This window comes from Eptatretus burgeri, chromosome 4 (assembly GCF_056783735.1).
Source record: "Eptatretus burgeri isolate ZD-2024b chromosome 4, Ebu_testis_v1, whole genome shotgun sequence".
Taxonomy (NCBI): domain Eukaryota; kingdom Metazoa; phylum Chordata; class Myxini; order Myxiniformes; family Myxinidae; genus Eptatretus; species Eptatretus burgeri.
The window spans coordinates 20775825-20799359 of NC_140964.1; the positions used below are offsets into that span (position 1 = coordinate 20775825).

General features: G+C 42.6%; 1 protein-coding gene across 4 annotated transcripts in view; it reads right to left on the reverse strand.

Annotated features, from left to right (window-relative positions):
• Positions 1 to 23535, reverse strand: part of LOC147027598 (uncharacterized) — a 198810-nt gene that overhangs the window by 155566 nt on the left and 19709 nt on the right. Inside the window, exon 1 of one of the 4 annotated variants that reach the window (XR_015057128.1) lies at positions 3051 to 3503. The exons of the other annotated variants lie outside the window; for them this stretch is intronic. The gene's annotated coding sequence lies outside the window, so the exon portion shown is untranslated. Of the gene's footprint in view, positions 1 to 3050; positions 3504 to 23535 lie in introns of those variants that run through there. 4 annotated transcript variants of the gene reach the window in all.

Sequence of the window (23535 nt, forward strand, 5' to 3'; positions counted from 1 at the left end):
TCTTGAGAGCTTAAAGCACTGAAATGTGGGGTAGAAGAGGTTTCATCTGAATCAAGTGCTTCATCTATGGCCTCTCCTATTACTTGTGGAACACTTACTTTTGGCTCAACAGAAAGTTCTGCTCTGTTTATGGACCCCTCCGAATTTGCCTTGTCCATGTCCTTCCCCTCTACAACCCTTACATCATCATCTGTGAGGGAGGGGTTGAAATTTAACTCACAGGGATTTTCCCCTTTATTGATTTCTCCATCACTGTCAGACATAGCTGTTAACTCATCTGAACAAGTTTGGCGAACAGGACAAACACTTAAAACATCCTGAGATACTGCACTGTTCTTTGTGTCCCACTCAGAGTCGGCCAGTGGAACAAGCGAAGTTTCCACATCCGCACACGACTCCGGTACCACCAAGGGGATTCCAATGTGAGACGTACCTAAGAGGTCCACCGAGCCTGACATGATCTGGACCCTATTCTGCTCCTTAGCATCAAAGGCATCAACATGTGACCGTTTTTGGCCTTTTTTCCTGGTATCCGTAACAGACACCTCCATATCGTCCACACTGTCCTGTACAGTAGATGGTAAAGGAGAGGAAGCAACCACTTTCACTTCCTCGTTTGGTGGGGGTGGATTAATTATGTCACTATTCCACACTCTCTCTCCAACGCTGGTCGGGGTGGACGAGTCCAATTCGGAGTACACCTCAGCCGGTGAGGGGGGGCGTGGGGGGCGGGGCTAAGCTCCCAATTCACCTTCTCCCCATTAGTTTGTGGTGAGGAAGAATTGTTTCTCACCGCACCTTCACTTTCTTACGGTGTAACCGCATTGGGACAAACACTCTTCACGTGCCCGTAAGCTCGACACCCAAAACACGTCATAACCTCTGAGGAGGCAAACATTTTATATTCAAACCCGTCGATTTTTACACTGAGTACAACATTCAGCGTTTTCCCATTTTCAGGTAGTATTATATAAACCACTCTTTTAAAGGACATGATGTGGTTAAATTTATTGCTAACATTACACATCGGCATCATTGAGATCCTCGACACAACCTTACTGAACTTGTTTAACTGGTTACACAAGTCCTGGTTCCTTAAAATGTTGGAATATTATTAATATTAACTTTAACTGTTAGGGCCTGAAAAGCGAATACAGAGAGGTAAGTGTACGTTTCGATGAACAGGCCATGCTCAACCACCGTGGCGACCATGTGTTCCTCCGACAGAAACACAACAAACTTCTTATTCATGCGACAAGCAGCACGAATATTATGTAAACCAACAATGTTACAGATGGCGGAAAGCACGTCGTTAAGTTCCACCTCACTGGGAGGGAAGCAAAAAACAGCGTGTTTACGAGTTAGTGACTCGAACATCCTGACACGGAAACTTTCACCCACCATTCTAACTCAAGAAAAACAAGTCAGTAAACTTTATCGAGAGAACCTTGTTACATCATGGGTGATAAAGGTTGTGGCCAAGTTTCATCGAAATTGTGTGTGTGGCTTCAGAAAAGAAAGCAAATACGTATTTAGGGGGACAACCCCCCCCCCCAGTGTGATCACTCCTCATTTTCATAAATGCCAAGGTGAGCCAATGAAAAAAGCCAAGAATTCACAAGGTTTAGGAAAAGCGATGATAATAGAAAACCAAAACGCCAAGAAAACCTATAGAAAACCAAGACGCAAAGTGAACAACGAATAGCCAAGATCTTGTGAAAAAAGCCAAGGAGTGGTCACACTGAACTGCCAATAGAACCCCTTGGACCCCAATATTTTTTTTAATGTCATGAACAAACTTTGGTACATCACGGGTGGTGAAGATGGAGGTCAACCTTCATCGGAATTGCGTGTATTTTCTGAGAAGAAAGCAAATGCATATTTTGGGGAGCAACCTCCTCACCCCATAGACCCTCCGAGACTCCCATTTTTTTTTAATGTCATGAACAAACTTTAGTACATCGTGGGTGATGAAAATGGTGGTCAAGTTTCATCGTAATTGTATGTGTACTTTTGGAGAAGAAGGGAAATACCTCTTTGGGGAGGTAACCCACTCCCCCCCCCTACCAACCCTCCCCGTAAACTCCCTCTGCAGACCCAATTTTTTACTACCATCAAGGGTGATGAAGGTTGTGGTCAAATTTCAATGAAATCGTATGTGTGGTTTCTGAGAAGAAGTTGTAAGTATTTGTGGACGGATGGACAGATGACGCACCATCCTGTAAACTCCCTTAAACTACTTCACAGGTGAGCTAAAAACCATCCCGGGGAATATTATAACAAACGAACTACATTTGGAAGCTGTCCGGGGTTCAGTGACGATTCTGAAGAGAGCCCTCGGCACAAAACTTTGGGAACAGAAAACTTCACAGCTTGGTCCATGAATAGAGACACCTAACTGAGATAACGGTGGATACTTTGTGAGCCCACCCTGGAAGGACTCCATTCAACATTCTGAAACCTGCTTTTGCAGATAACTATCAACGACACACACACACACACACACACACACACACACACACACACACACACACACACACACACACACACACACACGCACAGTCGATATCGGTAATGTTTCCAGGAATCGGCAGGTTGGAGTCTGATTACGGACTACAGTACGTACTGTACACAACCCAGAAACCTCGAGTCGCTTTCACCGACAAACAACGATACACTTATGTAGACGTTTCAGGGAGATGATCACAAACATGAATCTTTATAAACAGCTGCGTCTGAAGGGTGGAACAAAAATTGTCTCGGTAATTTAGAAAATACGTTCATGTGGAAAACGGCTTGGAAAAACGGTGTTATCAAATATATTTTGCTTTGAAATTTACAAATGGAAACATTGAACCTTCATCAAGTAAATCCGATAACCAAATGCTTTAGAAACAGTTGCGAGGACAAAGGAAAACCTGAAAGAACCTCCAAGAAAACTTGGATCACCACGGCACCCGAAACAGGTATGGCACGTACACACAACCCCGGAGTCCTCACAGATCCATATCTACCCATATGTACCACGTCCGTGTGTGTTGTATACCAACCTCCACCTTGTAGTAACTGTGGACTGTACTTCCCGATGAGGACACGAACTGAACTGTACAGCTCGGCAAGTTGCTTTAGCACTCCAACGGATCGCCTGGCTCGGCAAGTGATTATCTCCGGACGTTTATAAGCATTGCAATGTACCCAGCGATTCGTAGCTATGATGAACAGGCATTCGATTATATTAGTGAGGAAAGTGATGGAAGAAAAAAAAAGAAGAAAAAAAAAAAGCACTTCATCATTAAAAAAAAATCGTTGCGGCCTATTCCAAGTCAAGGCATGGTTGAGCAGGCCAACAAAAACATGGCGGCTTCAGATCCCAGCGAGGTTACCCAGGAAACGCCTGAAGACCCCAGACAGCGAGGTGGCCGAAGATCGCCTGATGAAGGATAGAATTAAATAAGGCTGTAATTTATCTTCAAAAGGGGTGTTTTAATTTACCCAAACACCCAATTTTCACTCTTGCACTTCCTTGGAGTTTTCTTCGTCCACATGCAACGGTTCAGGTTGCTAGGTTTTATAGTTACTAGTACGTGGCCGTACGTGCAAAAAAACTTGCAAACCGTGTGCCGGAAACAACAACCACACAGGCCGTTCCTTCGCTCTTGCGTGGCCGTACGTGCAAAAAAATAAAAATAAAAAAACTTTCAGACCGTGTGCCGGAAACAACAACCACACAGGTCGTTCCTTCGCTCTCGTGTGGCCGCACATGTAAACCAAAAAATAAAAATAAAAAAAAAATACTTTCAAACAACCACACAGGCCATTCCTTCGCTCTCGCGTGGCCGGACGTGCAAAACAAAAAATAAAAATAAAAATACTTTCAAACAACCACACAGGCCGTTCCTCACACTCTCGCATGGCCGTACATGCAAACCAAAAATAAAAATAAAAATACTTTCAAACAACCACACAGGCCGTTCCTTCGCTCTCGTAAACGACGACTGGATTGGAGCATTGCGTTTATCGATAAATGCACATAAGAAATTGAGAAATTATTAGAATACAGAGTAAGTCATCACTATCCGGAAGTCCGTACGTTGTAACTCGTAATGGGGAACGTGGCTGAGGATCTCTTCCCCAACGGCCACGCCTACGCAGCAACGTTTCCTGTGATTGGTAACTAAATGGCACATCGGCCACGCCTACGCAGCAACGTGTCCTGTCATTGGTTGGGAAATAAATGGCCATAACTTGGGAAGCACTTGTCCGATTAATATCAAACCTTGAAAAGGCACATACTCAGGTCCCCAGCAATATACCTGGCAAATTTCAATTAGATCGGACACCTTTGAGACACCTTTAGACCATTTTAAACCTTTGGACCTTTTAAGACCCTGCATACTATTTAAACCTTTACACCCTTTAGACCCTTTATAACACCAAAACCCATGAAGATCCCAAAGACCATTTCCAAAACCAAGACCCTAATAACCTTCAGGAGCCGAAGACACTTTCAGACCCTACATAATCTGAACCTTTTAAGACCTCAAAGACCCTTTAGACCCCACATTCCATTTATACCCTTTACAACCCCAAGACCCTTCAGGACCCTAAGACCCTTTATAACCCAACATTCAACACCCCAAAGACCCATTTGACCCTTAAGACTGCTGAGACCCTTTAGGAACCTAAGATCCTGTAGACCCTATGGACCCCATTAGAATCCTTCATCCCCTCAGATCATATAGACCCCATTAGATCTTCTGTTTGATGGCCTTCTGCAATAACACTCGAGGTTCACCAGTCATAATCAAAAGCCTCCACCCCCCCCAAAAAAAAAAATTGGTAAACCACCTCATTACCAAGCTCAGAGGGTGAAAAATTTAATCAATTCATTAAATTTACCTTTCTTTTTTTTCAGGTTCTGCTCATCCTGGTTAGTGGCACAGGGAAAATTCCCACATGAAAGAGAAAATGTCCATTGTGGCATGGAAAAAACGATGTCCATGACACCAATTTCACCCCATTCGAATCAAATGGGATATTTTTGTGATTTCATTATTGCCAAACCTCAGGAATTTTTTTTCAAATATGAGATTGAAACTTACAAAGCTTATTGTGTGTAGTATATGTCCATAAAATCTGGTCAAAAGTCAAGGTCAATGTCATCCAAAACATGTAAAACACTTATTAGGTGGTAATTAGAAAATGCATCAACCAAATTTGTTATGTACAACATTTCTTCATGTAAACCAAGTGATAGGTCAAATTTTCTAAATTACCAAATTGCTGTTTGCATGGCGACCATTGTTTATTTGGATTCCTTAAGTATCATGCTGTGCATGACATCTTTCTTGTTTGTCTGTTTTTCTGCACAGAAAGTGAGTAGGTATATTAATTGCATTGGACCCCGATATATCTTCAGACCTGTTGAGACCCTTTATTAGAACCCTAAGACCCTTTAAGACCCTCAAGACTGCGAATATGCTTTCAAACCCTAAGACTCCTCACACCCTTGATACCCCCAAAACCCTTAAGATCCCTTTGACCTTTCAGAACACCAAGGCCCATAAGACCCCTCAGACCCCAAAGGACTCATTAGACACCTAAAACACGCAAGTCCGCCAAGACACTTTAGAACCCTCAGATCTTTTAGACACTTCAGACTCTGTAGACCCCATTATACCCTATGACCCCAAAGACCCTTCAGATCCTGTTCGACTTTTTTATTTTTAACTCTAAGACCCTATATACCCCATTCAATGATTTAGAACCCCAAATACCCCCAAGGCTCATTTCTACCCTTTTAGACATTTAGGCCTTTCGGCATTCACACCTTTTAATAGCCTTTTGACCTTCACACCCTTTTTCGACGTTATAAGACCTTTTAGACAATTCCAACTGTTTACACCTAAACCCTTTAGACCCCTTCGACCTTTTAAGACCCTTTAGACTATTTCAGAAGGAGTCCAAGGGGTCTTTAACACATTTCCATTCGGACCTTATCAGAACTTTCGACATTCAGACCATGTGACCTTCCAACTTTTTCAGACCTTTGAGCAATTACACCTTTACAACGAGACCACTTAGACCATTCATTTTCAATCAATGGCCTTGCATTTAGCACATCATTCCATTTATTTGCCACACAAAATTCCTGGCATGGGTCTGCAATCTCTGCTTTTTCTATCTTAAATTGTTCTTCTTCCCCAAAATAAAAATTTTGTTAAAAAAACAACAACAAATACTGTATATATCTTTACCAATGATTGCTATACTGAGTACAACATTATAACATCATAGTTGCATTATAAATTACAGAAGAAGTGCAAATTAAATTAAATATTTTCTTGGTTTCTATGTTGAACTATATGTTTACCTGCAACATGAAGCAAGTCAACAAGAGCTCTGCAGTATTTTTGTTGTTTTTGTTGGTAAATTTTTGAAATATGCACCCATTGGGTGGACAGCCGCAGGACCACATCCACATTGGTCGCTTGACTCGACCCACCATGACACCCAGATAAAATATGGCAACCATCTTGTTTTTTTGGGTGAGCCGAATACATTAGGCGTGTCGGCCTCTGCTGATTATACACTGTCCGAGTTTGTTTCGTCAGATTTCCATTGGCTTTGTTTGGGTCAAGTGTTAATCACGATGAGGGACCCTGAAAAATATAATCATATGTCGAATAAAAATTGTCAGGTTTCATCAAGCCTGCATGCACCTCCCTAAAAAAACAACAGCGTTACATAATTCTTGAATGGCCCACATTGAAGTTAGACAAGGGTCGTGACCATGTGACGAATAAGGTCGTTCTGATGCAACCATAGCTGGGGCTGACAAGGATGAGAGGCGTCAAGTTAATATTTCAATAATGCATTAAATGTGTGTTTCTCAGTTGCATTGCTCATCTTTTAAGATTGTTTTAAATCTGCATTTCCAAATCGTCCCATTACCGGATTTTTTGAAGCCAATTCACTCGTGCTTCATGGCAAAGTCCCGTACCGCAAATAACCACATACAGGTTTTTTATGAACAAAAGGTTCATTACAGCAGAGAGAGTGTGAGGGTGGAAGAGAGGGAGTGGAAGAGAGGGAGTGGAAGAGAGGGAGTGGAAGAGAGGGAGTGGAAGAGAGGAAGGGAGAGAGGGCTGAACAGACCACACAGGCGTGCACACACACACACACACACCACAAAACTGAGGTAACAGATATAAAGCAACATATATCCCCTGTTCGGAATCACTACAAATCTTGTCCATCTAATCTTATTTATTCACATGGCAACATGAGACAGACAGGGCACGAGATTAATGAGACAGATGAGAGAATGTAAGTTGAGCTGTTCACCAGCAAGGATGAGGAAGTTGAGTGGACAGAGGAAGGTGAAAAAACATATTTTGTGCCGCAAGTTGTGACCACAGTGCAGTCATTCTTGTTAAGTATAAGGAACTACTAACATTGGACCTTTTCACATGATATGGTATTCTGAGGTTAAGATTAAAGTTTAAACCGTTTGTAAATGCCACTGCAAGTGCAAGAAGGAATAAATTGAGTACGCTCAATAAAAATGTACTTTCAGATATCTCAAGAGTGGTATAAAAGCCCATCACAAATGATGGAGTTCTCTTATTCAAAATTAGCAAATGCAACTTGTTGCGTGGCTGACAGGGAGGAGGGGGTATTAAGGAAGGCGTTGAGAGAGGAGGGAGGGGAGTGAGAGAGAGAGAGGAGGAGAGAGGGAGGGGAGAGACAGGAGGCAGAAGGGAAGGAAATCAAGGAAGGGGGGAGAGAGAGAGGAAGGTGGTGGAGGTGGTGAGAGCAATGCCTCACCAAACGTTGCTATACCGAGGGAGGGAGGATGAGAGGAGGGGAGAGGGGAGAGAGGGAGAGAGGGAGAGACAGAGACAGAGACTTTTGTATGCTTCTATTATAAAAGTATCAAAACACACCAGGAAAGCACACTCCAGAAAAACAAATCCAAACGATTTTACAGTAAAAATAAATTCAACAAAAGTAACACAAACAAGGGTGTCTGTTCATGTCAAAAACCACCACAGAATAATATATATATATATCTGGAAAAAGTAAGTGTAAGTACTTCACACTTTTACAAACAGATTCCATCACGAAAAGAAACTCAAACCCTCATCAGTGTACCACTGATCACCCACAATATCCAGGCTCAAAAGATAAGCCTGCTCCATTTTCACTCGTGCCGAAACCATACGTTTAAAGTTTAAAGCACAAAAGACCATTTGCATTTTTCCCCTTCAATTTTGCTTTCCTGGTTTTATAAATTGCCAGTTTAGCAATGCCCAACAGAAAAGACAAAAACTAGAGGACTGGTTTACTTTTATCATTCCCCCGATTCCATAAATAAAGACTGGAAAGGAAAAAACAAAATTAAATTTATAGAAAAGCTGTTGAAGGAAGAGAAAGAGGGGTACCAATCTCTTACATTCAATGAAAACGTGGGCAACATTTTCAATCAAATCACAAAAAGGACAAGAAATTAGAACAGAAGAATTAAACTTATGGAGTAATGTCTGTGTGACCAGGGCTTGATGTGCTCGTCTCCAATTCAGGTCTCCAGTTCGCCCAAGAGTTGGAGAACTATACATTTTGTTCCACACTGGAGTTAAAAAAGCTCCAGCAGGTAAGGTCTCATTCCACCGATTTTTCAAGTTTTGTAAAACCAGGTATACATTCTTCCAGACATATGTTGTAGATAGCCGTTTTCCCCATGACGTGAAACACACCAATTTCCTCTAAGTTTGAGGAGAACACACCCTCTTGTTTTTTGAGGCAATTTGAAGTTCAAGGAAATAGAGACGCGAGTCTACCACTTCATCCACCCCAGTCCACCCGATGTTTAGTCTATGAAAGGTTTGAATTACTGCTTTCATGACGTTTTCCACAATACGAGCAGAACGAACACCAGTTTTTAATGAAAGTGAGCTTACAGGTAGCTAGGCATTCAAGGATGGCTGCAACAGGTCTCGCACTCTGTTTATTCCAACACTGGTGAAACAATGCATAAACGACCTGGAGGTTGAAATTCGAGAGAATAAAGGATTCCGAACTAATGGCTCATGTACAAACTTTTGGGCATCGTATGATACCTCCAAACATTGCACTCCGAGGACTTGCCAAACATTCAAAAGGCTCTGATGAAAACTGGGGAGCTGAGACATGTCAACGTGTTGCAGGTCGATGAGGAAAAGTTTACGGTCATATTTCAGACCTTCCACTTTCTTCAAACAGCCGTTTGTGAGAGGTCACCAAGGAACACACTCACTGTACAGTAGGAGCTTGATTGTGGAAATTCGGAATGCCATTATCCGACTTGGGATATGCATCAGATTTTGACCACCTGCATTTCGGGGTCTGCAGACCACGTCTGGGCCCAGCCAATGGTGGCCACCCCAGAAAAGAAATCAGTCAGAACCCTCTGAATGCCTGTGACCAAGTATCTCAGAGGTTCAAGTGGGATAACTCTATGCCAAATAAATGGAACCACCAGGTTGTTTATGATTGACACCAGTGTCTTAAGCAAGAGAAGTTGGTACAATTTTTTCCATCTTGCCAGTTTCAATTTAATTTTTTTCCAGGAAGTTCTCCCAATTTTTTTGTTCATATGCTTCAATTCCTAGAAATAGCCTAAATATTTAAACCCCTCACTACTCCACTGTATTCCTCCTGGTAAAACAGGCAGGGACGAGGAAGGCGATCTGGGGCCCACCCAGAAAGCTACACTTTTTTTCCAATTTACCCTTGCAGTAGAAGCAAGCTCAAACTGGGTAAGGCAACGAGAGACCTCAGAAACATCTTTTTGATTTGCAATTGCAACACAAATATCATCAGCATAAGCTGAAACAACGACTTTGGAGTTTTGTGAAAGAGAGACTCCTAACACTGAGTTCCGAAGTAAAACTAATAAAGGTTCAACGGAGAGATTGTAGAGCATGCCTGATAGCGCACAGCCCTGACGGATGCCTCGCTGAAAGGGGAAGGGGTAACAAAGACTATTATTAACCTTCAGCAGACAAGATGCATTTTTGTACAATAACTTAACATAAGCAATAAATTTTTCCTTAAACCCTGTTCTCCTTCATACATCAAACAAAAAAGAATGGTTAACACTGTCAAAAGCTTTTTCTTGATCTAAAAGTTAAAACCAAAACCAGGAGATGTAGTTCGACCGAGACTGATCAAGTCTCTCACCAAAAAAATATTATCGTATATGGAACATTCTGGAACACAGTACGATTGATCAGTGCCAATCAAGAAATAGATGGCTTCCTTTAGATGGGTTGCAAGTGTTTTTGACAATATTTTATAGTCCGTGTTGAGGAGTGACACAGGCCGCCAATTTGCGGTCTCATGCAGGTTTCCTTTCTTCGGAAGGAGACACAAAACTGCCCTCCGGCAGCTCAATGGCAATTCACCTTGTTCAACACTCTCCTGAAAGACCTCAAGAAGAGTAGGGCCTAGAATGCCCCAGAAAGCCTTATAAAATTCAGCCGGAAGGCAGTCTAGTCCAGGGGCTTTCCCATCCTTGCTATCCTTGAGTGCAGCAGTAAGTTCTCCAAGAGAAATGCCAGGCTCAAGCAATTGTTGTTGGTCTTCAGATAGAGAAGGGAGCTGTTCAAGTATCGCATTCCTGTTCTCTTTATTCACAGATCTTTTTGCGAAGAGTTTTGAAAAAGTCTTGTAGTTCATGCTTGATATCACTCTGGGAGGTCAACAAATCACCACCAGAAGAGCAGCAAAGCATGGATTTGTTGAGAGGTCTTGACCATTTTTTCCAAATTGAAGAACCCTTTGTTTGGTGTGTCAAGTTGGATTTTTTCGTTCCGCAGTCGGACGAAAGCACCGGCCGCCCACTCTTTCACCATTTCAGCCAGAAGGGTCCTTTTCACCGACAACTGCTGGACATTCACGCTAGACAATCCAGCTTTCTGCTCACAGATAAGTAAATCGTTTTTTTAAAGCAGATATCACACCAAAAGCGTTGTATGTACTGTAAGAGCAGTATTGTTGGCAAAAACATTTGATTTGGGACTTTGTGCAGTCCCACCATTGTCTTAAGTTCAAATATGAACCATTTATGACTCGCATTTTTCCCATACCATTTTAAAAGCTTCTATAAAATGTGCACTTTGTAAAAGTTTCAAATTAAAAGTCCAATATGCACTTCCACAGACATGATGAGGAAAGCCAGACACCATAACAATCATGTGATGATTGGAAAAACCAGACGGCCATATATAAAAATTCTTAACAATGTTTACCGTTTCATGATCAACATAAAATCTGTCTTGGCGAGCCATCGTCAACAAAATGTCTTGATGCACAAACCCATGTATACTGACAGATATTACGGTTTTGTACCCGCCACACATCCACCAGCTTAAACTTTTTGACTCGCTGTGCCAAAGGCCTTGCACTGGGTGGATGAGGCTCACAAGTGTTCCGATCAAGTTGTGGGTTGAGGGTGCAGTTGTCGTCACCCCCCAGACACAACAACATGGTTAAGTCAATGGTGCTTACAAACTCTGCCAACTTGTACAGAAAGGCACCTCATTCAGAGTTAGCACGAGGACAGTAAACATTTGTCATGCAAATCTTTAGGTTACTACTGACAAATTGCACAGACAGTAAGTAATCTTTGCAAATTTCCTTACAAATTATCTCCGAAGGCTGGAGTCGAGGATGCAACACTATTGCCACACCAACCTTGGCCTCAACAAGCGCACTCGAGAAAAAAAGACAACCTTTAAAGATTTTACACCACTCATCCTCAGAAGACTGATTTGCATGCGTCTCCTGTAGCATTAGCACATCAATGTTTTCATTTTGGAAGAGATGAAATACCTGGAGGTGACGCACACAACTGCGGCCTCCATTGATGTTCAGGGATGCTACTTTTATCTCCACTCTGTTAGTTATTCTTGAAGCTCTTTACCAGCCTGAGTAACACATTTCCTTAACTTTTGGAAGTGAGGATCTGAGATGTTAACCTGATAAGGTTCACAAATCATATTCCTTGCAGTTTTAATGAAATCATGTAAATTCGGGAAGTAATCTTTGATTTTTACGTATCTTTTCCTGAATGTATCATCCAGGAATTTTAACACATTTTCTTGAGACACTAAGGTTGTGTCGTTTCCCCCTTCATCCTCTTGAGAGCTTAAAGCACTGAAATGTGGGGTAAAAAAGAGATTTCATCTGAATGAAGTGCTTCATCTATGGCCTCTCCTATTACTTGTGGAACACTTACTTTTGGCTCAACAGAAAGTTCTGCTCTGTTTATGGACCCCTCCGAATTTGCCTTGTCCATGTCCTTCCCCTCTACAACCCTAACATCATCATCTGTGAGGGAGGGGTTGAAATTTAACTCACAGGGATTTTCCCCTTCATCGATTTCTCCATCACTGTCAGACATAGCTGTTAACTCATCTGAACAAGTTTGGCGAACAGGACAAACACTTAAAACATCCTGAGATACTGCACTGTTCTCTGTGTCCCACTCAGAGTCGACCAGTGGAACAAGCGAAGTTTCCACATCCGCACACGACTCCGGTACCACCAAGGGGATTCCAATGTGAGACGTACCAAGGAGGTCCACCGAGCCTGACACGATCTGGACCTTATTCTGCTCCTTTGCATCAAAGGCATCAACATGTGACCATTTTTGGCCTTTTTTCCTGGTATCCGTAACAGACACCTCCATATCGTCCACACTGTCCTGTACAGTGGATAGTGAAGGAGAGGAAGCAACCACTTTCACTTCCTCGTTTGGTGGGGGTGGATTAATTATGTCACTATTCCACACTCTCTCTCCAACGCTGGTCGGGGTGGATGAGTCCAATTTGGAGTACACCTCAGCCGGTGGGGGGGGGGGGGCGTGGGGGGCGGGGCTTGGCTCCCGATTCACCTTCTCCCCATTACTTTGTGGTGAGGAAGAAACGTTTCTCACCGCACCTTCACTTTCTTGCGGTGTAACCGCATTGGGACAAACACTCTTCACGTGCCCGTAAGCTCGACACCCAAAACACGTCATAACCTCTGAGGAGGCAAACATTTTATATTCAAACCCGTCGATTTTTACACTGAGTACAACATTCAGTGTTTTCCCATTTTCAGGTAGTATCATATAAACCACTCTTTTAACGGACATGACGTGGATAAATTTATTGCTAACATTACACATCGGCATCATTGAGATCCTCGACACAACCTTACTGAACTTGTTTAACTGGTTACACAAGTCCTGGTTCCTTAAAATGTTGGAATATTATTAATATTAACTTTAACTGTTGGGGCCTGAAAAGCGAATACAGAGAGGTAAGTGTACGGTTCGATGAACAGGCCATGCTGAACCACCGTGGCGACCACGTGTTCCTCCGACAGAAACACAACAAACTTCTTATTCATGCGACAAGCAGCACGAATATTATGTAAACCAACAATGTTACAGATGGCGGAAAGCACGTCGTTAAGTTCCACCTCACTGGGAGGGAAGCAAAAAACAGCGTGTTTACGAGTTAGTGACTCGAACATCTCGACACGGAAACTTTCACCCACCATTCTAACTCAAGAAAAACAAGTCAGTAAACTTTATCGAGAGAACCTTGTTACATCATGGGTGATAAAGGTTGTGGCCAAGTTTCATCGAAATTGTGTGTGTGGCTTCAGAAAAGAAAGCAAATACGTATTTAGGGGGACAACCCCCCCAGCCCGATGTGTGATCACTCCTCATTTTCATAAATGCCAAGGTGAGCCAATGAAAAAAGCCAAGAATTCACAAGGTTTAGGAAAAGCGATGATAATAGAAAACCAAAACGCCAAGAAAACCTATAGAAAACCAAGACGCAAAGTGAACAACGAATAGCCAAGATCTTGTGAAAAAAGCCAAGGAGTGGTCACACTGAACTGCCAATAGAACCCCATGGACCCCAATATTTTTTTTAATGTCATGAACAAACTTTGGTACATCACGGGTGGTGAAGATGGAGGTCAACCTTCATCGGAATTGCGTGTATTTTCTGAGAAGAAAGCAAATGCATATTTTGGGGAGCAACCTCCTCACCCCATAGACCCTCCGAGACTCCCATTTTTTTTTAATGTCATGAACAAACTTTAGTACATCGTGGGTGATGAAGATGGTGGTCAAGTTTCATCGTAATTGTATGTGTACTTTTGGAGAAGAAGGGAAATACCTCTTTGGGGAGGTAACCCACTCCCCCCCCCTACCAACCCTCCCCGTAAACTCCCTCTGCAGACCCAATTTTTTACTACCATCAAGGGTGATGAAGGTTGTGGTCAAATTTCAATGAAATCGTATGTGTGGTTTCTGAGAAGAAGTTGTAAGTATTTGTGGACGGATGGACAGATGACGCACCATCCTGTAAACTCCCTTAAACTACTTCACAGGTGAGCTAAAAACCATCCCGGGGAATATTATAACAAACGAACTACATTTGGAAGCTGTCCGGGGTTCAGTGACGATTCTGAAGAGAGCCCTCGGCACAAAACTTTGGGAACAGAAAACTTCACAGCTTGGTCCATGAATAGAGACACCTAACTGAGATAACGGTGGATACTTTGTGAGCCCACCCTGGAAGGACTCCATTCAACATTCTGAAACCTGCTTTTGCAGATAACTATCAACGACACACACACGCGCACGCGCACGCACACACGCACACGCACACACACGCACACGCACACACACGCACACGCACGCACACGCACACGCACACACACACACACACACAGTCGATATCGGTAATGTTTCCAGGAATCGGCAGGTTGGAGTCTGATTACGGACTACAGTACGTACTGTACACAACCCAGAAACCTCGAGTCGCTTTCACCGACAAACAACGATACACTTATGTAGACGTTTCAGGGAGATGATCACAAACATGAATCTTTATAAACAGCTGCGTCTGAAGGGTGGAACAAAAATTGTCTCGGTAATTTAGAAAATACGTTCATGTGGAAAACGGCTTGGAAAAACGGTGTTATCAAATATATTTTGCTTTGAAATTTACAAATGGAAACATTGAACCTTCATCAAGTAAATCCGATAACCAAATGCTTTAGAAACAGTTGCGAGGACAAAGGAAAACCTGAAAGAACCTCCAAGAAAACTTGGATCACCACGGCACCCGAAACAGGTATGGCACGTACACACAACCCCGGAGAGTCCTCACAGATCCATATCTACCCATATGTACCACGTCCGTGTGTGTTGTATACCAACCTCCACCTTGTAGTAACTGTGGACTGTACTTCCCGATGAGGACACGAACTGAACTGTACAGCTCGGCAAGTTGCTTTAGCACTCCAACGGATCGCCTGGCTCGGCAAGTGATTATCTCCGGACGTTTATAAGCATTGCAATGTACCCAGCGATTCGTAGCTATGATGAACAGGCATTCGATTATATTAGTGAGGAAAGTGATGGAAGAAAAAAAAAGAAGAAAAAAAAAAAGCACTTCATCATTAAAAAAAAATCGTTGCGGCCTATTCCAAGTCAAGGCATGGTTGAGCAGGCCAACAAAAACATGGCGGCTTCAGATCCCAGCGAGGTTACCCAGGAAACGCCTGAAGACCCCAGACAGCGAGGTGGCCGAAGATCGCCTGATGAAGGATAGAATTAAATAAGGCTGTAATTTATCTTCAAAAGGGGTGTTTTAATTTACCCAAACACCCAATTTTCACTCTTGCACTTCCTTGGAGTTTTCTTCGTCCACATGCAACGGTTCAGGTTGCTTGGTTTTATAGTTACTAGTACGTGGCCGTACGTGCAAAAAAATCAAAATCAAAAAACTTTCAAACCGTGTGCCGGAAACAACAACCACACAGGCCGTTCCTTCGCTCTTGAGTGGCCGTACGTGCAAAAAAATAAAAATAAAAAAACTTTCAGACCGTGTGCCGGAAACAACAACCACACAGGTCGTTCCTTCGCTCTCGCGTGGCCGCACGTGTAAACCAAAAAAAAATAAAAAAAAATACTTTCAAACAACCACACAGGCCATTCCTTCGCTCTCGCGTGGCCGTACGTGCAAAACAAAAAATAAAAATAAAAATACTTTCAAACAACCACACAGGCCGTTCCTCACACTCTCGCATGGCCGTACATGTAAACCAAAAATAAAAATAAAAATACTTTCAAACAACCACACAGGCCGTTCCTTCGCTCTCGTAAACGACGACTGGATTGGAGCATTGCGTTTATCGATAAATGCACATAAGAAATTGAGAAATTATTAGAATACAGAGTAAGTCATCACTATCCGGAAGTCCGTACGTTGTAACTCGTAATGGGGAACGTGGCTGAGGATCTCTTCCCCAACGGCCACGCCTACGCAGCAACGTTTCCTGTGATTGGTAACTAAATGGCACATCGGCCACGCCTACGCAGCAACGTGTCCTGTCATTGGTTGGGAAATAAATGGCCATAACTTGGGAAGCACTTGTCCGATTAATATCAAACCTTGAAAAGGCACATACTCAGGTCCCCAGCAATATACCTGGCAAATTTCAATTAGATCGGACCAGTGGTTGTCGAGAAACAGCGGTCACAGACAGAGACACACACACACACACACACACACACACACACACACACACACACATCCTGCCTTTTGCTAGTTTAGATATTCAAGAAGACTGGAAGATATGATATTTCATAGCAAGAAGCATTTTTTTGAAACACTACATGTACAAATGTGACTCTGTTTTCTTTATCTTCTGGGACATTTCATTTTGACGACACAGCCTCGTTGTCATTCCAACAAAGTCTGAAGCCTCGGCCTAGTATCAGGTGTGCTTGTATCTTCTTTATTTATTTGGCATCCTATGGACATAAATGAACACTCGTTTTGCTCGACGTGCCATACTGCACATGACATGCAGCAAATTTCACCTCCCTGCACCTCGTATTTACTGTTATTTTAAAAACGATTCCGTGCACCGCCTACGAGGCCCGGTTTGCAAGTCACCGCCTACAATTCCAACAGGAGAGATGCAATTACTCTTTTATGGAAAATGTTCTTCGAGTTTTTTTTGTCCTGAAAAAAATAGACCGGAGTGAACACGCAGTCGTGTTAAAAGATTGGCCTGTAAAACCCAACTCAGATCGTCCTTATGAAGTGGACAGACAAATTCACACTGTTGGATCTGGGCATACAATTTGATTCTTCAGTGAGAGCCACCATGCAAATCTTTTACCCGCAAGACAATTGCTTCAACTTTTTTTTTATCAAGAAATTGAAAAGACAAAGTATCTCATGTATGTGCATCACACCAAAAGTATACTAGGTGCATAGGTACAATAATAAAAAGATCCCACATTGATATTCGATTTTGAAAAAGAGTGGAGGTGGTGCAGGGAGTTATCCTAATGATGGGCATCTTCGGTACTGAGAAATGTCTCAACTTTCTTCCAAAAAATGGAAAGGGAAGACCACTGGGCATCCCTTTCCCTGCATCCTCATCAATCGATGAAAATTTTCACATTCAGCAACTAATGAGAGCTGTTCCCTTCTTAGCACTTTCCCTGAATGAATGCATTTATTCTCAAATCCCTGTAACTTTTAGAAGTCTTTGGTGGTGCCTGGTTGTCAGAAGGGTCCAGAATGTTCTTGTGCAGTGAATAGTCATTCACATCTTCCAAAGTCCTTCATTTCAGTTCACTTTCACTTTTCAGGGAGGTAGAAGTCACACAAAGCCAAATCTAATGTCATGTGGGTTGTTGGAAGTGCTACATTTGGTCACAAACTGCCAAACAAACATCACAGTGTGTGTGTGTGTGTGTGTGTGTGTGTGTGTGTGTGTGTGTGTGTGTGTGTGTGTGTGTGTGTGTGTGTGTGTGTGTGTGTGTGTGTGTGTGTGTGTGTGTGTGTGTGTGTGTGTGTGTGTGTGTGTGCGCAGCTAAGGTATTGCAAATACATGAAGAGATGTTTATATTGAGTAAGCAATTCTTGCAAATATGTCTGGTGTTGGCTTAATGGCGAGAATGGTTGGCTTGGGATCTCAGGGCCTCGAGTTCAAATCCTGATTTTCTGTTGAATTAATACCAGGTGGGGTTGAGTCAGCCTGCCATCCTTCTGAGGTCACAAAATGAGTACCAGCTTGCTGGTATCCTCCTGCATCAGAGTGGCGACACGTCCAGGAGTGTGCTCAATCGCCCAGGAGACTGCTGAGGCAGCACCAATGCTCTGCGCAGAGCATGATCCCAATGGATGGATGGAATACTTGCAAATGCAAATGCAGAGAAAAAGATAAGGTAACTGAATGGGCTGAAAACAGCAAAGTGAGGCCCTCGAGAATGAGGATGGGGACTAGCGAGTTTGGTATTGAGGAACATTGAAAGGCATGCATGACGGACAGGCCCGTGGGCCACCATTTTATCATATTTACACGGAGGCCTGCGTCATTACCACTATCACAATCCAATAATCCCGTGGCCTGGCAGCGCCCTCATAAATCAAAGCGCCCACTCGGCGTGAAAAATTACGTTAATATCGAGAAATTCCCCGTGGGAAACTCAACCGATACTTAAATAAACTAGGAACGGTTTGTCCGCCTTCCGCTTCGGGCAAAAGCATGGATTTACCGATGCCCAACATATTTCATGGCTTTCCTGGTTTTCACTTACTCTGGGCCTTTTGACATGAAACCATGTCAAAGCATGAGTATTTTTTAATATTTCCTATCTGTGAACAAATGTTGCCCATCTGAAAAGTGGCCATTCTTGCTCACCGAGCCTGCTATAATATTACGAGCCTCTCTCATGAACTGTCCAAGACGACGGCAAGATAAAGTGCGGAATGTCTACATTCAATATTAATGATTCATTTGTTTTGAAAAGAACTTCCTAATGATTCAGGAAGAGCGAAGAGGGCATTAATCAAAATGAGAACCTAGGTCCCCACTCTTCTGGTCGTTGTTGGCCAAGTTTGGGGAATATAATTGAGGACATGTGATTAATTGTTCTGAATTGATATCCACACATCACTCCCGTTTAATAATGCGTTTCCAGCTCTCTAACAACATCCCCAGAGAACGATACACACACACACACAACAAAAGATATATATATATATATATATATATATATATATATATATATATATATATATATATATATATATATATATATATATATATATATATATATATATATATATATATTCAGATTCTGATGCATCATACTCTGTAACAGTGCATCGGTGCTGTCGAAGTAGTTTCTTGACAAGGGCTAATACTGTGTGGTTTGCCATTGTCTTCCCAGTTGTCATTCGGGCAAGAATTTGGAATTCATTCAGTGCCGGTGAAAGCTCCCCTAGTCTTTATGAAGGACACCGTGGGGTCTTTAACATCCACCAATTAATGCTGGCAGACGGGATACCCACCCAGTCTAAAATCCATCCGAGGGACTGCACGCACAATGATGAATCACCCTGACTGTGACACACGGGGATGACAGTTTATAGCTGGGTTGGCATTCAAACCTCGGCATCAGGGAAGATGCATACCTGAAGAGTCCAGACCATCCTGAATGTCGTGGTGCTGTTTCCGTACCTTTTCCTCTCTTGGCTTTTACACCAAAATAAATGTTCAAGTTTGTCTGAATGTTTCAAACTGTCAGGATTAATTAAACGACATCATGGGTAGTAGTTGCAATGTGTTTATGTGGTGGGTTTTTTTTAATAACAACACAATGTTTAAAAAATAATGGGCAAACTGCTCCCATTGACTGTGTGGCTGTGAAAGTACGGTATTGCACCAATGCGCACTTTTGCATGTTGTACAGGAGATGCTGGAAGTTTTTTTTCCACCCTTTACAATAAATTGATAAATGCGTTTCCATTTAGTTCATTGGCATGATTCTGATTCTATCCTGACCCCCAAGAATTGTCAAACATTGCTTTCACAGTTCAATGAAATTGCCCCATCACCTGAGGTCTTTGATGTATATAATATATATATATATATATATATATATATATATATATATATATATATATATATATATATATATATATATATATATATTTACAATATTATCTTGGTGATGGCACAGAGGTTTCCATCCATCCATCTGTTGGGACCATACACTGTGCAGAGGGTGAAGCAGTCTCCTTTGCTATTTGGCACAATCCTGGACGAGTCACTACTCCGACACAGTATACCAGCAAGCTGGCACTCATTTTGCTAACCTCAGAAGGATGACCGGCATAGTCAATCCCACCTGGTATTAATTCAACAGCCAAAGGGGATTTGAACTCAGGACCCTCGGAGCCCAAGCCCACCTTCCTCACAATTAAGCCAACACCAGGCATACAGAGGTTTCTCATGGAATAAAACTATCAATGCAATTTTTCCAATGTGCACAGTGGGAATACCAAGAGCACCATTGGATATTTTCACCAATACTCCTATCGGAAAGCGAGTGTACCCCCATTGCATCTTCGATCAGCTTAGAATGACACTTCTGTGCAGGTTATTTATTCCCATCAAAACCAACCCTTTCCCAACAGATATGTAGAATACCTTCACAGGTTTTGAACCCCAACATCCATTGTTTCCTATTGACTGAAATCTTTTTTAATAATGGTGATCAACTCATTGTGCATTCTTAAAATTAAAAAAACAACAACATAGATCTCGCATTATCCCAATTCAATTACAAGAGCACATAAAAGGTGTCATGGATACAAGGGTACAGTGTGCAAGCAGGCCAATCTACGTGCAAGCATCATTCAGGAAAAACTCTGCCGCCCCCGTGTGCATCTTATCACAGCAACCAGAAAAAAAAAAACAAAGTTTTGCAAGGCAGATGAAGACTGAAGCTCAACTCCAAATGGCGACCGTTTTTATTTCCCAAGTTGATTCCACATCTTCGTACCGTGCCAGTAAAATTCGCATGTCGCCATTTTGGGCCGAGTCATCGAGTGATGGATAACCTACCCAAGGCAACGCGCAGAGCCAAGCACACCATGCACGGTTCGAGGTGGAACGCAACGTGCAATGTACAAAAAGGCGAAAGGGAATGTTTAATCATGAATCCTTTGAGGGATAAATTTGCACTACTACAGTCAACGGCTATCCCTTTACCTGCAGCAAAAAATGTCTCGTTATACAATGGCTGTCATGAGGTCATTCATTTCCACTTTTTGTCCATTATCGCAGCCTGCCTCTCTGCCTGCCTGCTGCTGGGTTCGCTTGTGTTGATAAAGGGGGCCAACACAATAAAAGAGGGCACCTGGATGACAAAGTTGTGTGTTGCTGGGGGAAGGTGATCCAGTTTGGGGACGAATGGTGGGGCTGGGGTCGAGTTGTGCACACATGGGACTCGATCTCTCTCAGACTGAGTATTCCCTGTGTATTATGAATAGCTAATCTGGCACAGCTGCAGCACTCCCTGCTGAAGATCTCTCCTATTTTTATCTCCAAAAATCTTTATTTCCTTTCTTTTGTTAATATTATTTTTCTGAAAAGGTTTTGTTGCATTATTAGGAGAAATAAGACACTAAAACTCTAAAAGTTCATAATAATAATAATAATAATAATAATAATAAAAATAATAATCACTACAACTGCCGCTTATAACTGCAAGCAGTTATGCCAAGTATTAAATGATGCCCATAACAATGATGATGCCATCATATGAGGATGCCATCCCACACCACCCATTCCAATGACTATGCCATTGCATGCCACCGATTCCAATGACAATGCCATCCCACGCCACCCATTCCAATGATGATGCCATCCCACATCTCCCATTCCAATGATTATGCCATTGCGTGCCACTGATTCCTATGAGGACGCCATCCCATGCCACCCATTCCAATGACGATGCCATCCGATGGCAATGCCATTCCACGCCTCCCAATGACAATGCCATCCAACGCCACCCATTCCAATGATGATGCCACCCTATGATGATGCAATCACATGCTGCCAATCATAATGACTATGGCATTCTACAAGGATCTGATGACTTTTTATGGATTTCTCCCCCCCCCTTACTTTTTCACCTTTATCACTTTTAAATTTGTTTTCTCCACAACCATCTGAGTAGAACACCTAAACCAATTACCATGGCATCCTATGATGATACCATCCCACGCCACCGATTCCAATGAGAATACCATCCTGTTGCATCATTTTTATGAAACTATATTTCTCATGGCTCGTAGATGCCAAGAACTGCCACTTATATCTGTGAGCAGTGATTTATATGCACCCAAAACTGCAAGCCATAAGGAATAATTCATTCATTCATTTTGGTTTATGAAGAACTTCAAACACTGGACAAGGCAGTCCGAGGACTGATATTTGTCAAGTTCACAATAATAAAACAAACTTATAAATATATACATATATAGAAAGAATAATAATCATATAAAATTGCATGAATATGTATATTATGCATTAAAATAAATGCAGAGAATGAAAATGCAAATTAGCCAGAAAGCAGAAATAGAGACATTCTAAATTACAACCAAAGGTGTCCAAGCTTGGAGATCCCATGGCTCAAAGTTCACTCAGCCAGGGCACAAGCAGCACTGACATCAGCGACGAGATCACCTGCATTGTGTCCACAAATGGCGAGTCGGACCTAAGAATGTCAAGGGTGCGCAGAGCGAGCACTGCTGCGATCTGTGCGCCCAGGCCCCGCAAACAGACCACAGGAACGAACCTGCAGATGCAGAGCAGCAAGAACTACTGGCCCAGACCCCGGGATCATGCATCGCCACGCATCAACATGAGACCAAGTGCGTCCCGCTCCAGCATCTGGAGCACTTCATACGCCCCAACAGCGAGCGAGCTCCGAGTGCCTCTGCGTGAACTACACCTGCTCGGCCGCTCTTCCCCTTGTGCCTCGGTAGTCGTATCAGTGTCCTATCTCCGCAGGAGGACCGGGTCGGATCGGCCCAGATACTGTGTTGCTGCAGTCAGGGCCACATTCAACAGATCGATCAAAGCTTTGGCGATAAACCCAGAGACTCGGGTCACATGGCTTGGCACAGTTTGTCAAGCGAGATGCGTGCTCAGGCACACTCTGCATGCCACGTTCTCAACAAGAGGCCATGGCAAAGTATCTCCCATGCGGCGATGATATAACAAATCCAGAAATGGAAGTGATGCAGCAACATCATCACAGTGCTAATCAATTGCCGAGGAGACAGCGCGAATCGGCTGCTGACGTTTTTGGCACTGCCAACGAATAAGGTTTGAGAAGTATGACATTATTGTTCACATGGTCTGATAAGTTTGACAGCCATATTGGATCGAAGGAAAACACTTTGAAATATTTTTCTCTGAAATCAGTTCACTTATTGATGCAAAACTTCAAATCATTAATGCACAACCCACAGGGAAAAAGTTTTGATAAAAATGACATCATCTGTCACGTGGTTTGGAAGCCATGTTATATCGAAGGAAAACCTTTTTAAAATCTTCTTCTCTGAAACCACTTAACTGATGATGTTTTTATTATCCAAC